The 12386-nt window shown below is 42.7% G+C and overlaps 1 long non-coding RNA gene across 3 annotated transcripts in view; it reads left to right on the top strand.

The window, feature by feature from the left end:
- The window catches only part of LOC144755241 (uncharacterized), a 122432-nt gene that overhangs the window by 18521 nt on the left and 91525 nt on the right, over window positions 1-12386 (top strand). For 2 of the 3 annotated variants that reach the window (XR_013594859.1, XR_013594860.1), the window contains exon 2: window positions 9173-9397. This is a non-coding gene — a long non-coding RNA (uncharacterized LOC144755241). Of the gene's footprint in view, window positions 1-9146; window positions 9398-12386 lie in introns of those variants that run through there. The other variant, XR_013594858.1, reaches the window with a different exon arrangement.

Consider the following 12386-nt stretch of genomic DNA (forward strand, 5'->3'; position numbering starts at 1 on the left):
AGGAGGGGTAGTTGGCCCCCAAAGATGTCCTGCATGTCCAGCAGTGCCATTTGTGCAATGGAAATGCTGGCTCTCACCGCCCTGATCAAGCGTGGATGTTGCAGTTGTCAAAACTGAACATATGAGTCAAATCCTGGTTGAAAGGATCGGCTGCTGTAGCCAAGATCCGGTCAGTGCCTGGTCTGCCGAAGAAGAGCACTGGCTATGTAGATATGCCACACTGATCCTTGCCCAATGGGCCATGACCAGAGCTTATCAACCCCTAAATTCAACCACCCAAAAAAACGAGATATGCCCTTACAACCCTATAGTCCTACCCAACCTCAACCCTAAAAATCCCCTTGACACTCAAATGCCCTTACCCACTATATACCTTAAAAATACCCCTGGAGAGCAAAAAGGGGAGTGATTCTAAATAAGGGGGCCAGAGGCTGGAATCACATACAAACCTAGTCAAACGAGAAGTGCCTCTCTCACCATAAATCAACCATCACTTTTAATGCCTTCAGAAGTCATATTTATTAAATCTGGGCTTAAGTTTCTTTTTTTGTATTTCTATTTTTTCTATTCATCAGGTTTTCCCCTTATCAGTGTTTTCAAAATACTCCTTATTAACAATTCCACAAAAATTGTAGACACATAAAACATTATTTACAGAATACAGACATAAATCTTGTTATGAAAAACTTAGTGCATAGCATAAATCAAGCTGTTAAATGTGACACTCCACAACATAAACAATTGACAAAATACAATAAGTAACAAAAACAGAAATCATACAGGCAAGATCAGGCACTAAACGTGAACAACGTACAACGTCAAACGTAAATATACGGAAAAATAATAAGGAACTTGTTTGGCCATGACCGGCTTTTTCCACAGAAGACTGTGCGGAGACACTGTGAGCCCGAGAGGCCGCCTGGATGCTAGAAAATATGCACCAGTATTACCAGTGCTAAGAGTGGAAAGCACGCGTATCACGCAATCGTAGGGGAGAGTGACTAATAACAACAATGGCTCTGTCACAAAATCAACTAAACATGTGCATACTAGTCACCTCACGCTTCCACAATAGAGTATGCATTACATCCACAGTATTATATAGAGCCTGACTCATGAAGTGCACCTTCCATTTGTCTCTACACCCCAAACGCCCCGAAGCAATTGAGTGCACCTTTCATTTGCCTGCACACTCGATTTGCCCCGAAGCTATTGAGCATAATCACGTTTTTAAATAAATCCACGATAGGTACAACAAGGGAACTTCTATTTGAACTCCAACATAAGCCACCTTTTCTTCCAGCAGCAAGAAAAATTCATGCCTAACGCAGACATGAGTACATATCCAACTCTGGGACTCTTCAGGCTCAGACTAACACCAAAAAGTTGTATGTAGATAAACGCTTTAAAAGTAAGCCTCTAACGTATTGCACTATTAGAGGTAGACACTATCACTAAGCATTTTCACGTTTTCTTGATTTAGGAAAGCTGTGATGTCCTACTTGAAAAAACAAAAACTGCCCTGATGAATACCTTCACCTAAATTTAACCCTGGTCCCCTGTTGAAGGTTGAAACGCATAGGCTATTGCACTTCGGAGGCCAAGAGCACCCATACATGCAAATGATTGCAGAGAACAGTGAAAAGTCTTGACTTGAGGAAACAAGCTTAGACCTTGAGGATTGATTAGAACTCTGAATCCTCTAGGACCTGAAAGGCTCTTGAAATCGAGAACTAAGTCAGATTAGGTCCCTTTTGATGCATTAGTATCTTGTAGGATAAATATTTTCTGTTCTTTATTTTTTGTCACTTATTGTATTTTGTCAAATGTGTATGTTGTGGAATGTCACATTTATTAGCTTGATTTATGCTATGCACTAAGTTTTTCGTAATAAGAAGATTTGTTATGTCTGTATTTATTTATTTAAAGTGTTTTATATAGCGCTGGCTAGACCCGGAGGTATCAGAGCGCTTTACACTAGAATCAACAATGTAACAGAAAAAGTTCAACAATAACACAATAAATCCCAAAAAAAGAATAGGCAATACAATTAGGAGAGGGGAGAAAGGAGAGAGAGAGGTAGTGGTGGAGGCAGGGGAGGTGAGAAAGGGAGGATAAGGGAAGAGACAATATGGAGAGACGAAAAGAGATCTTTCTTAGGACCGACAGGGTAAGGTGAAGACCAAGGAGAGAATCCACGGCCCATCGCACCGATATCTAAACCAGGTAGCTCCATCAGGCATCTGACAAAAAAAGTTCAGTCTCAATACATTGAGAGAAGGCAGAAGGAGAAACATAAAAAGAGGGAGGATGCGGGAGGAGACAGCAGGAGGGACGAAAGGAAGTGCAACAATGTGGTTTAACAGTATAACAGAAAAAGATCAACAATTATACCTTACAAAGGACAGTCAGCAATACGTTAGGAGAGGAGAGAAAGGATAGAGAAAAGAAGTGGGGGGTAGGTGAGGTGAGGAAGTTAGGATAAGGGAAGAGACAACCGCAGAGACTAGAGGAAGTCTGTCTATAGACCGACTGGCTAGGTGACGACCAAGGAGGGAATCTACGGTCTGTCTCCCCTATAGCTAAACCAGGTAGTGTTATGTTTTATTTTTTATGTGTCTACAATTTTTGTGGAAATCTTAAACAGGATTATTTTGAAAACACTGATAAGGAGAAAACATGATAAATAGAAAAACTACAAATACAAAAAAAGAAACTTAAGCCCAGAGTTAATAAATATGACTTCTGAAGAAATTAAAAAGTGATGGTTGATTTATGGTGGGCGAGACACTTATCATTTGACTAAAAATACCCTTTTCATCCTAATTAAGCATGGGCGTAAAATCCGTTCCGCTCGCGGATTTTGCGGATTTTCGGCAAATTCGCAATCCGCGAACTCTCGCGAACTTGCCGAAAATTCGTAAAATCCGTGTGAAGCGTATTTTTTGCTTGGTGGCACTTGCCAACTAGAATACTATACAATTTCGCGGGAGTAAACACTTGCGAACACGTAGATGCGGCGGGCAGCGACAATCTCGCAATTGCGAGATTGCAAAATTTGCAATTTCGCACAAGAAATCCACCAGCAGGCAGCATAAACCTTGAAAATTATAATTTTTATCAGAATAACTCCTCAGGTTGACATTTGCCTGCACTTTTTCTTTGCAAGGAGTCCATTTTGGGGGGCTGGTGGGAGGAAGGAAGTGTCCCACAGTCTCCAATTTCCTGTTCCTGTCCAGCAGGCTCCTCCCAGTGCTTTCTTCATGTGCTGGTCACTTTGATTTGGATCTTGACCTGGAAGGATTACTTTTTGTGGATACTGCTGGATATTTGGATTTTTGCAAAACTGAAAGCACTCAGCAGGTGCAAAAGTTCTATCTTATCATTAGTAACCATTCCCTGTAGTGCTTCCTGAGGGGCCCCTTCAGAGTTCATTTGCCTACTTGCAACTATTCTATGACCCTGCTCTGACCCTCACAGCAGGCTCAGAGAATCGCTACAAGTATACAACAAAGGTCCTGTTAAAAAAATTACACTGCAACAGAAAGCAATTACAGACAAAACTGAAAGCACTCAGCAGGTGCAAAAGTTCAATCTTATCATTAATAACCATTCCCTGTAGTGCTTCCTGAGGGGCCCCCTCAGAGTTCAGTTGCCTACTTGCAACTATTCTATGACCCTGCTCCGACCCTCACAGCAGGCTCAGAGAATAGCTACAAGTAGGCCACAAAGGTCCTGTGAAAAAAATTGCACTGCAACATAAAGCAAATTACAGATAAGGAAGCAGGTGCCAGCCAGACTGGAAGTTTAAATTCAGTGACACATTAATCAACCCCAAATTAATTCATGTCAGTTGAAGCAGGGCAGGTGTGCTTGCTTTTTTTCACCCCCATAATCTACAGTGATAAACCAACCAGAGAGTGGCAGTGATGTACCAGAGGGTGGCATGGGTGTACCAGAGGGTGGCAGTGGTGAAACAGAGGGTGCTGTGAACCTGTGATGATGAACCAGACGTAGAAACAACATAGTCGCAGCCGTTGCGAGCCGACAAGTAAGTTCGCAATTGCGAACTGGTACACAACCCTCGCGAACTGGCAGAAATCCTTGCGAACACAAAAAACCCCAAAAAATCCGCAAATTCGCGAGAGTTCGCGGATTTTGCGGATTGCGAATCCGTAAATACGCAAGTTCGCGGATTGCCAATTCGCAAAATCCGCCCATGCTTAATCCTAATACCCCTACCTACTCTAAACCCTAAAAATACCCAAGCCATCCAAAACTACCCTTACTTACCCTAAACACCAAAAATACCCATGCCACCAAAATACCCCTTCCCACCCTAAACCCTAAAAATTCCCTTGCCACCCAAATTCCCTTAGCCCTTACCCTGAAAAACTCTTACCAACCAAATACCCTTACCCACCCTATACCCTGAAATTACCTTTGGCACTGAAGTACCCTTACACACCCAAATACCCTTACCACCTAAACCCTAAAAACACCCTTATCTCCCAAATGACCCTACCCACCCTAAACCCTGAAAACACCCTTTCCACCCAAATATCCCTACTTACGCTAAACCCTAAAATACCCTTGCCACCCTAAATGCTAAAAATTCCCTTACCTACCCTAAACCCAAAAAACGCCCTTACCACCAAAATACCCTTACCCGTCCAAAACCCTAAACCCCCCTTTCCCACCCAAATAGCCTTACCCACCCTAAACCCTGAAATTGCCATTGGCACTCAAATACCCTTATGTACCCTAAGCCCTAAGAAAACCTTACCATTGAAATACTCTTACCCACCATAAACCCCAAAAGCACCATTGGCACACAAATACCCTTACCCACCCTAAACCCTGAAAGCACCCTTGGCACCTAAATACCCTACCCACCATATACTCTAAAAATGCCTATGCCACCCAAATATCCTTACCCACCCTAAACCTTCAATTTACCGTAGCCACCCAATAGCCTTACCCATCTCTAAACCCTAAAAACAACCTTTTTATTTATATATATATATATATATATATATATATATATATATATATATATATATATATAGATATTTCAACAACTCCGTTCCACAAGCCGTTGCACCACTCCGTCGCGGGTGCTGCTTTGCGCACAGTGGGGTACGCTACAAATTACTCACTGTCAGTCCGTACTTCACCGAATTAAAGTATAAAGCGCACACCTCAAGCAATATCAGGTGCCAAAAACTGTAGTTTTTAAAGTTCTGGATTTATTCCATCTTCATTCATTGCAGAAAATAAATCGACAAACGCGTTTCGGCGTTACCGCCTTTGTCAGTGTCAATTCATTATTTACATTTCGTGTGTTTAAATAAAGTTGTGTTCAAACAAAATTCACAGAAATAGAAAGTGTCTTGGTGCAACACAAACATCTAACAAAGAAATTTGCCATGGCGGCGATCTTAGAATGTCTCAATCGTACTATACTTTGGGTCAGTATTAAGAAATTAAATTCAACATTAATTATTTCTTGATTATTCTTTAACTTCTTTTATATTTCTATCAATTAATTCCTTTTTTATTCATCTATTTACACATTTTTCGATCACCCAGGAACGAGCCGTGTCAATAACGCTCTCTTATTTTCTACGGCTCTATCTACCATGGACAGCCACGCTAATTGTGCCCTGTATGGGCATTCAAAGCAACAGCTTATGTTACTATTTACATTATATACAACTATTCAGTTTTTCATACAGTTAGATTCTTAGACAATTATTTCATCAATTCATAGGTCAGTATGTCAGCAATTTGGGATTAGCTCCTAGTCTTTCCATCATTATTAATCCCTTATTGTTATTGCACATCTAGTCCACATGAATCCACATCTCCTCTTCATTATTCAACCCCCTTGGAGTCTTAGTTTGTAATTTTATAATGTATTTTGACTCCAGTGTTCGCAGCCTTCTTACAATATCTCCACCCCTCTCTTTCTTTTCAACTTGGTCCAAACAAAATTTTTTTAGAAGACTGCTATTGCTCTGATGTTCTGCCTCAAAGTGTCGCGCTACTGGATAATTAGCATACCTGTTATTAATTGCTCTTAGATGTTCTAATATGCACTTTTTCGCTGGGTGGATGGTACTTCCTATATATTGTTTCCCACGTGGGCATACTAAGCAATAGACATTATGATCTGAATTACAATTTAGGAGTTTGGAGATAGGAGTCTTGGTTCTATTCCCAGGTATTTGATAGTCCTTTATCTTGTGACTGTTTTTGCACGCTTTGCATTTTATGCATGAAAAGAACCCCTTTATTGGAGATTGGATTTTCTTTTTTTGTTCATAGTGACTGTTGACTAGATGATCTTTTAGGGAGCTTCCTTTCCTATATGTGACTAGCGGTTTTTCTGGCAATAGTTTTCCCACAACGTTATCAGTTGTCATTGTCTTCCAGTTCCTTCTCATGATCTGAAATACCTCAGAAGATTTATCACTGAAGCTCGTGATAATTCTAACTTTACCTTCCTCAGTTTTCCTCATATCTCTCAAAAGTTCACCTCTTTCTATGGATTCACAACGAGCCTCTGCTGGATCTAAAACATTTTTACCATAGCCTCTTTTTTGGAACCTTCGTCTAGCTTGACCTATTGCTTTCTGGCATTCAGTGGTGGTAGAACAATTCCCCTTCATCCTAAGAAATTCTCCAAACGGAATATTGTTCACCACACTCCTGGGATGGTAACTGCCAGCGTGCAGGATGGTGTTCCCTGCAGTGGGCTTTCTGTGGAGTGAGGTTTCAATCTTGTTCCAATCAACATAGACTTTGAGGTCTAAATAGACTTCTTCCTTTGGGCTAATACAACTGATAAATTTCAGATTCACTTCATTTATATTCAGGTCTTGTATATATTTCTCAGCTTCGCTCTGCGGACCACGCCACACGATGAACAAATCATCAATGTACCTGGTCCACAGAGCAACGCTGTCCATCCATTTTTAATTTTCTCCCGCCCAGGCAACGTGCTTCTCCCGCCAGCTGACGAACAAGTTCGCGTAGCTGGGGGCGAAGCACGTGCCCATTGCCGTGCCCTGTCGTTGGAGGTACAGCTGCCCTGAAAAGGTAAAAATGTTGTTGTTAAGATAGAATTTTGTCAATTTAATTAACATTTGATTGTGTTTCCTATATTTCAGTGATCTTTTTTGTAGGAAAAAACTCATAGCTTCTAAGCCTTTATCATGTTGGATTGATGTATATAGGCAAGCAATGTCTAAAGTTATCAGTAACATATCAGAGTCCCATCTAATTCCTTCGATGATACACAAGAAGTCCTTTGTGTCTCTCAGATACGAACTTAAGTCTTTGACCATGGGTGAAATAAAATGATTAATATAGATAGAGGCATTTTCTAAAAGATTGTTCTTCGAGGAGACTATTGGTCATCCTGGTGGCCACAGTGTGCTTTTGTGCACTTTTGGTAAATGGTAAAATGTGGCTAGCACCGGATGTTCACATTGCATACATTTCCAGTCGTCTTGATCCAAAGTTCCTTCATTTTTCCATTTATCTAGTAAATCCTGAAAATCCTTGATGCTTTTTTGATAAGCTAGTCTAATGTAATGCTCTCTTCTATCTAGTTGTGATAGGGCTTCATCTTCGTATTGTCCCTTATTGAGGATTACGACATGTTTGATTATAATTGAGTCGTCCTCTTTCAGTTTCATCAACGACTCCCATTGATTTTTAGTCAGATTTCTTTTTTTTAGAACTAAAGTTCTCATCTTGTAAGTTTTTTAGTTCCTCTATCACAACCTCTTGAAAGGCGTCGATAGCATCAAAGGCTGTTCTTGGAATCATTCTTGATTTTTTTCTTAAGTTGCTTTTGTATCCCTTTTGTTGGATGCCAGTCTCTTCAAGCATTTGGTTGGGGTTTATGTCAGACATGTTCTGAAATCTAGAATCTTCATCTAGATCATGTATTAGTTGGATGGCCCCTAATTCAGCTCCTGTTAATTCATCCATTATATCTGCATCTTCTTCTGTGCTGTTTCCAGGTTTTTTAGAGTGTAATTGATGAATCTTCAATAACTTTATTTTTCTGATGAAATGATATAAATTGATTTGTGTCTGGGTATAGTCAAAGGAGAGTATAGGACAAAAAGTTAATCCTAGTTGTAATACCTTTAATTCCATTTCTGTCAGAGCTTTACTTGACAAATTTATTACTGTTTTTTCTGTTGTTAAGTCCACCGTGCCCCCCGTTTGCTGCGTGTCACAATCAGAGTGCTGCGTTCGGATTCTGCCTTTTTTACCCCTCCTCATTTACCTCCTCTTGCCGGGGGGTGTGTTCGTGGGGCTGGTCATTGTCTCAGACCTCGCATTATTTCGTATTCCTAAAAATGCCTATGCCACCCAAATATCCTTACCCACCCTAAACCTTCAATTTACCGTAGCCACCCAATACCTTCACCCATCTCTAAACCCTAAAAACAACCATATATATATATCACTTTCCAGCGTTCCCTCACCAACTCCAGTTACTGCGAAATGAGGGAGAGAGGCCACAAGGTTCTTGGCAGAAAGATTATATATATATCCCTTGTACTCGTCCCACAGCTCCCACAGCTCCACGTGAAGAAAGCGACGAAGCAAACCCAGAAATAGTGCTTAATTAATGTTTATTTACTGCTCAGCACCGCCGCCATGTATATGTATATATATATATGAATATATATGTGGTAAAGGTATTGCATGATAATGACAGCATTGTAGGGGCTGTTTCCCCAGAAGAGTGGACATTTTTACTTGATGAAAAATGTACGAGTTTGAAAATGGCATACTGATGAAAATTAAGCTTGTTTCCAGTTTTACATAGTAATATTTTTTAAATTGTGTGAAAAGATTCGCCCTGAGCTCAGTAAATGACTACAACTTTACTCAGGGGATGTCTTCTACTTATGGTGACTAAAAATTAATGCTTTGTTTTCTTTGACAGGTATTTCCAGGGCTCTCCCTTCCTTTAATGTCCTTAGAAAGTAAATACACTGCTGTGTTTTCTTCTCTGTACCTTCACATTGACGTTTACAAATGTTCAATGGCTGAATGTGTAGTTCTTTCGTGCTCGCTTTCTCAGAAGGAATCTCACCAGGTAGTAGAGAACTAAAAGTTGTTTATTTCAATTTTGTTTCAGTTGATTTCCATGTTGAACTTGTGAACGGCGCAAACAGGTGTGAAGGTCGAGTTGAGGTCTATTACGGCTCCTCCTGGGGCACTGTATGTGATGACGACTGGGGCCTCAAAGATGCCAATGTAGTGTGCAAAGAACTGGACTGTGGACATGCTGTATCTGCTCCAGGGTCTGCCTACTTTGGTCAAGACTACGGGCCTATCCACCTTAACGCAGGGCCGTTTCTAGGTGTTTTGCCACCCTAGGCAAGAATTGAAAAATGCCGCCCGCTCCCTTTTACCACCATCACTCTCTCCCCCTGTTATTGAGGCTATAGAGGCAAACCCTCTACTGCCGAACTCTTCCATGTTACTCTCAACTACTATCAGGAAACAGGATCACAACAGTCAGTCCTGCAAACAACCTCAACGAAAGGCCCAGGCCAGACCATTATAGTAGCCATACACTCACAGAACTTTGTACATGGATGCCCAATAGAGCCTTGTGTTTAAATACCACAGAGGCGTCAAGTGCACCTCGTTTTCAAAACTAGAAACAACAAAATTAGTAACTTTCATTGCTCACTCACCCAGTACCTGCCCTCAGTACCCATCAGTGAACACAGACATCGGGGCTCACTTGGTCAGTACCTGTCCCCAGTACCCCACAGTGAACACAGTCTTCCGTGCTCACTCGGCCAGTACCTGTCCTCAGTAACCCTCAATGAACACAATTGTCAAAGCTCACGGTCAGTACCTGTCTTTAGTACCCCTCAGTTAACACAGTCGTCAATGCTCCCTCGGTAGATACCTGCCCTTAGTACCCCTTAGTAAACACAGTCTTCAGGGTCACTTGGTCAGTACCTGTCCTCTGTACCACTCACTCAACACAGTCTCAATTGGTCTATATCAGTCCTGAGAGACCCGTGGTAGTACCAATTCTCAGTGCCAATCCTTATTACCCCTCCCTATTGTACCAGTCCTCATGCGCCTCTCCTCTCGCAGGTCTTTCTCTTTACCTCCCGCGTCTCCTTCTGCACGTTTCCCTCAGCTCTTCTCACGACTCAGTTTGAAGTTGTTCCTCTGCACATCTCCCCTCTCTCTCCCTTTGGTCCTCCTCTGCACCTCTCCTCTCTGAACTCCCCAGTCTTATCACCTCCTCTCCTCTCCCGGGTCCTCACCTCATTAAACTCCGCAGTGAATTGTTGCAGGATGAGCAGTGGGATACTCATACTGTTAATTAGTTTAACTCAGGAGGTTGTACTCTACCCATAACCCTTCTCTTTCCCTTTATGGCTCTAGAGAGGTCATCCTCTCTGTGTAGCTACAGTGTTGAGACGCATGTTTATACACACACACACCTTCGACTGTGTGCATGGCATGTCCTGTTCTTTGTGCTACAAGCACAATTCACAACGTTATGCTGTTTTTTGTTAGCACATAATAGTAGATACAGTCCCCCCTGATAGGGTTTTTGATTTTTGCTGATGTCTGTGTTATACACGCACTTCTCTGTCCCCGGCTGCTTACGTTAGTTTTCTGTCTGTGATGTACCCACAGTTGCCCTTGTTCTGTTGTTTTTTAGTTCTGTTCGTTTGTGTTACGTACACAATTTCTTCTGCCCGGTTTTGTTTATTTGCTGATGTGTGTTTAATACATGCTGTTTTGTTGGGTCTTTTGTGCTTCCTATTATCTGGTGTCTGTGGTACACACACAGTTCCACTGCCCGCTTGTGTGTACGCAGGCAGTTCCCTGTGCCTGAGTGTGTTTTTGGTAGTCCGTGAGTTGGGTTTTGTACGGAGAATCCCTGCGCTGTCTGGTTTTTGGTAAACCCTGTTTTCTTCACTATATAACCTGTTTTTGCAGTGTTATTTGTGCTAGGTACACTTGTCCTTGTGGGTTTCGTAGGTAATTTAAAATCATGTGCATTTTTTGCGAACATATGTGGTCCTCATGCGCTCTTAAATGTGTTTGTTATCTCCACGGGCACCTTTAACTGACCGACACATTACTTTTCTTTGGATATTTTTCTTAACCGCCTCTCAATGCAGTTATTTTCAAATGCCTTCAGTCGCTTTATGTGCCAAACCGTGTGATTTCTGTCTCCTAACCGCGCACGCTGGGTTTTGTTTTTGGTTATTCCCAGGGCCGTTTCTACCATTAGGCAAGACCGGCGGCCACTTAGCTTTACTTTCGCAGGTTCAAATTAAGACAAGAAATCTCCCCTTTTGCCGCCCTAGGCGGCCGCCTAGTCTTTAATAGTCTAGGACTGTGTATTCCAGTGCCGCGTTTTGAGAGGAGCGCAACGAGGGGAGAGTGAGCTGCGAGAGGCTGCATGACCTTGTCGGCGTTGCCGCTGGCGTTTTGGGCATCTAGAACAGAGCGCTGAAGAAAACGCTGCAGCTGGAGGCACTGCCAGAAAGCCACGGACTGGCCTGGCCCCCACTTGGTCCCCCCAATCGGACCACAACTCTCGGAGGCTACCAGCCTCTCTGTGCCTCTCTGTGCCGTGGCAGGGGCCACGACTGACTGTCTGGTGCGGCGAGACCCGCAGGCTGCCAGCTGAGCGCACTCAAACCTGCGGCTCAGCCTCCAGTTTGGTGGGAGCCGCGAGGTCATCACCTGGTGCGGTTTGGGAGCCGTGAACGCTTCCTTAATGCTACTACCGCACATTACACTCTAACTAATTTACCGAGGATATCTGAGGACATATGAAAGACTCAGTGAGTACCAGTGCCAGATCTTTCAGAGAGCCTGCAGAGAGCCCGCAGCTAGTGTTGTTGCAGCTGCTGCGAAGGAGCCAGACGCTCTCTGCCTCTCCACCTGCTTCCACACCGACATTTTGGATATTTTGGACATTTTCAACTCACCGAGTGAGCAAGGGAGCTAGTGGCGTCCAGCGGAGATGGATTTCTTTGATCTTTGATCGCTGGCATTGTTTGGTGAGTGAGCGACCACTGGCAGATTGTGTGTGGCAGCTCCGCGGCTCTTTGCGACCGTGGCCGACTCCTTTCCGCTGGGTTTGCCACTCTAGTCCGGACTTTGCACTGATAGATGCGAGGTACCCATGCAGTGCAACACGAAGGGAGCTGGATTTAACGAGTAAGACCAACGGGTTATACTTCCAGCCCAGTGAAACTTTGCAAAAGAAAGATTTAAAAACACTAAATATTACACTCTCTGGAATTGGTTTTTTATGTTTGTGCACATTGGAGATTGACGGACTGACGACTTGACTG

Source organism: Lissotriton helveticus, chromosome 5_1, assembly GCF_964261635.1.
Source record: "Lissotriton helveticus chromosome 5_1, aLisHel1.1, whole genome shotgun sequence".
Lineage (NCBI taxonomy): Eukaryota > Metazoa > Chordata > Amphibia > Caudata > Salamandridae > Lissotriton > Lissotriton helveticus.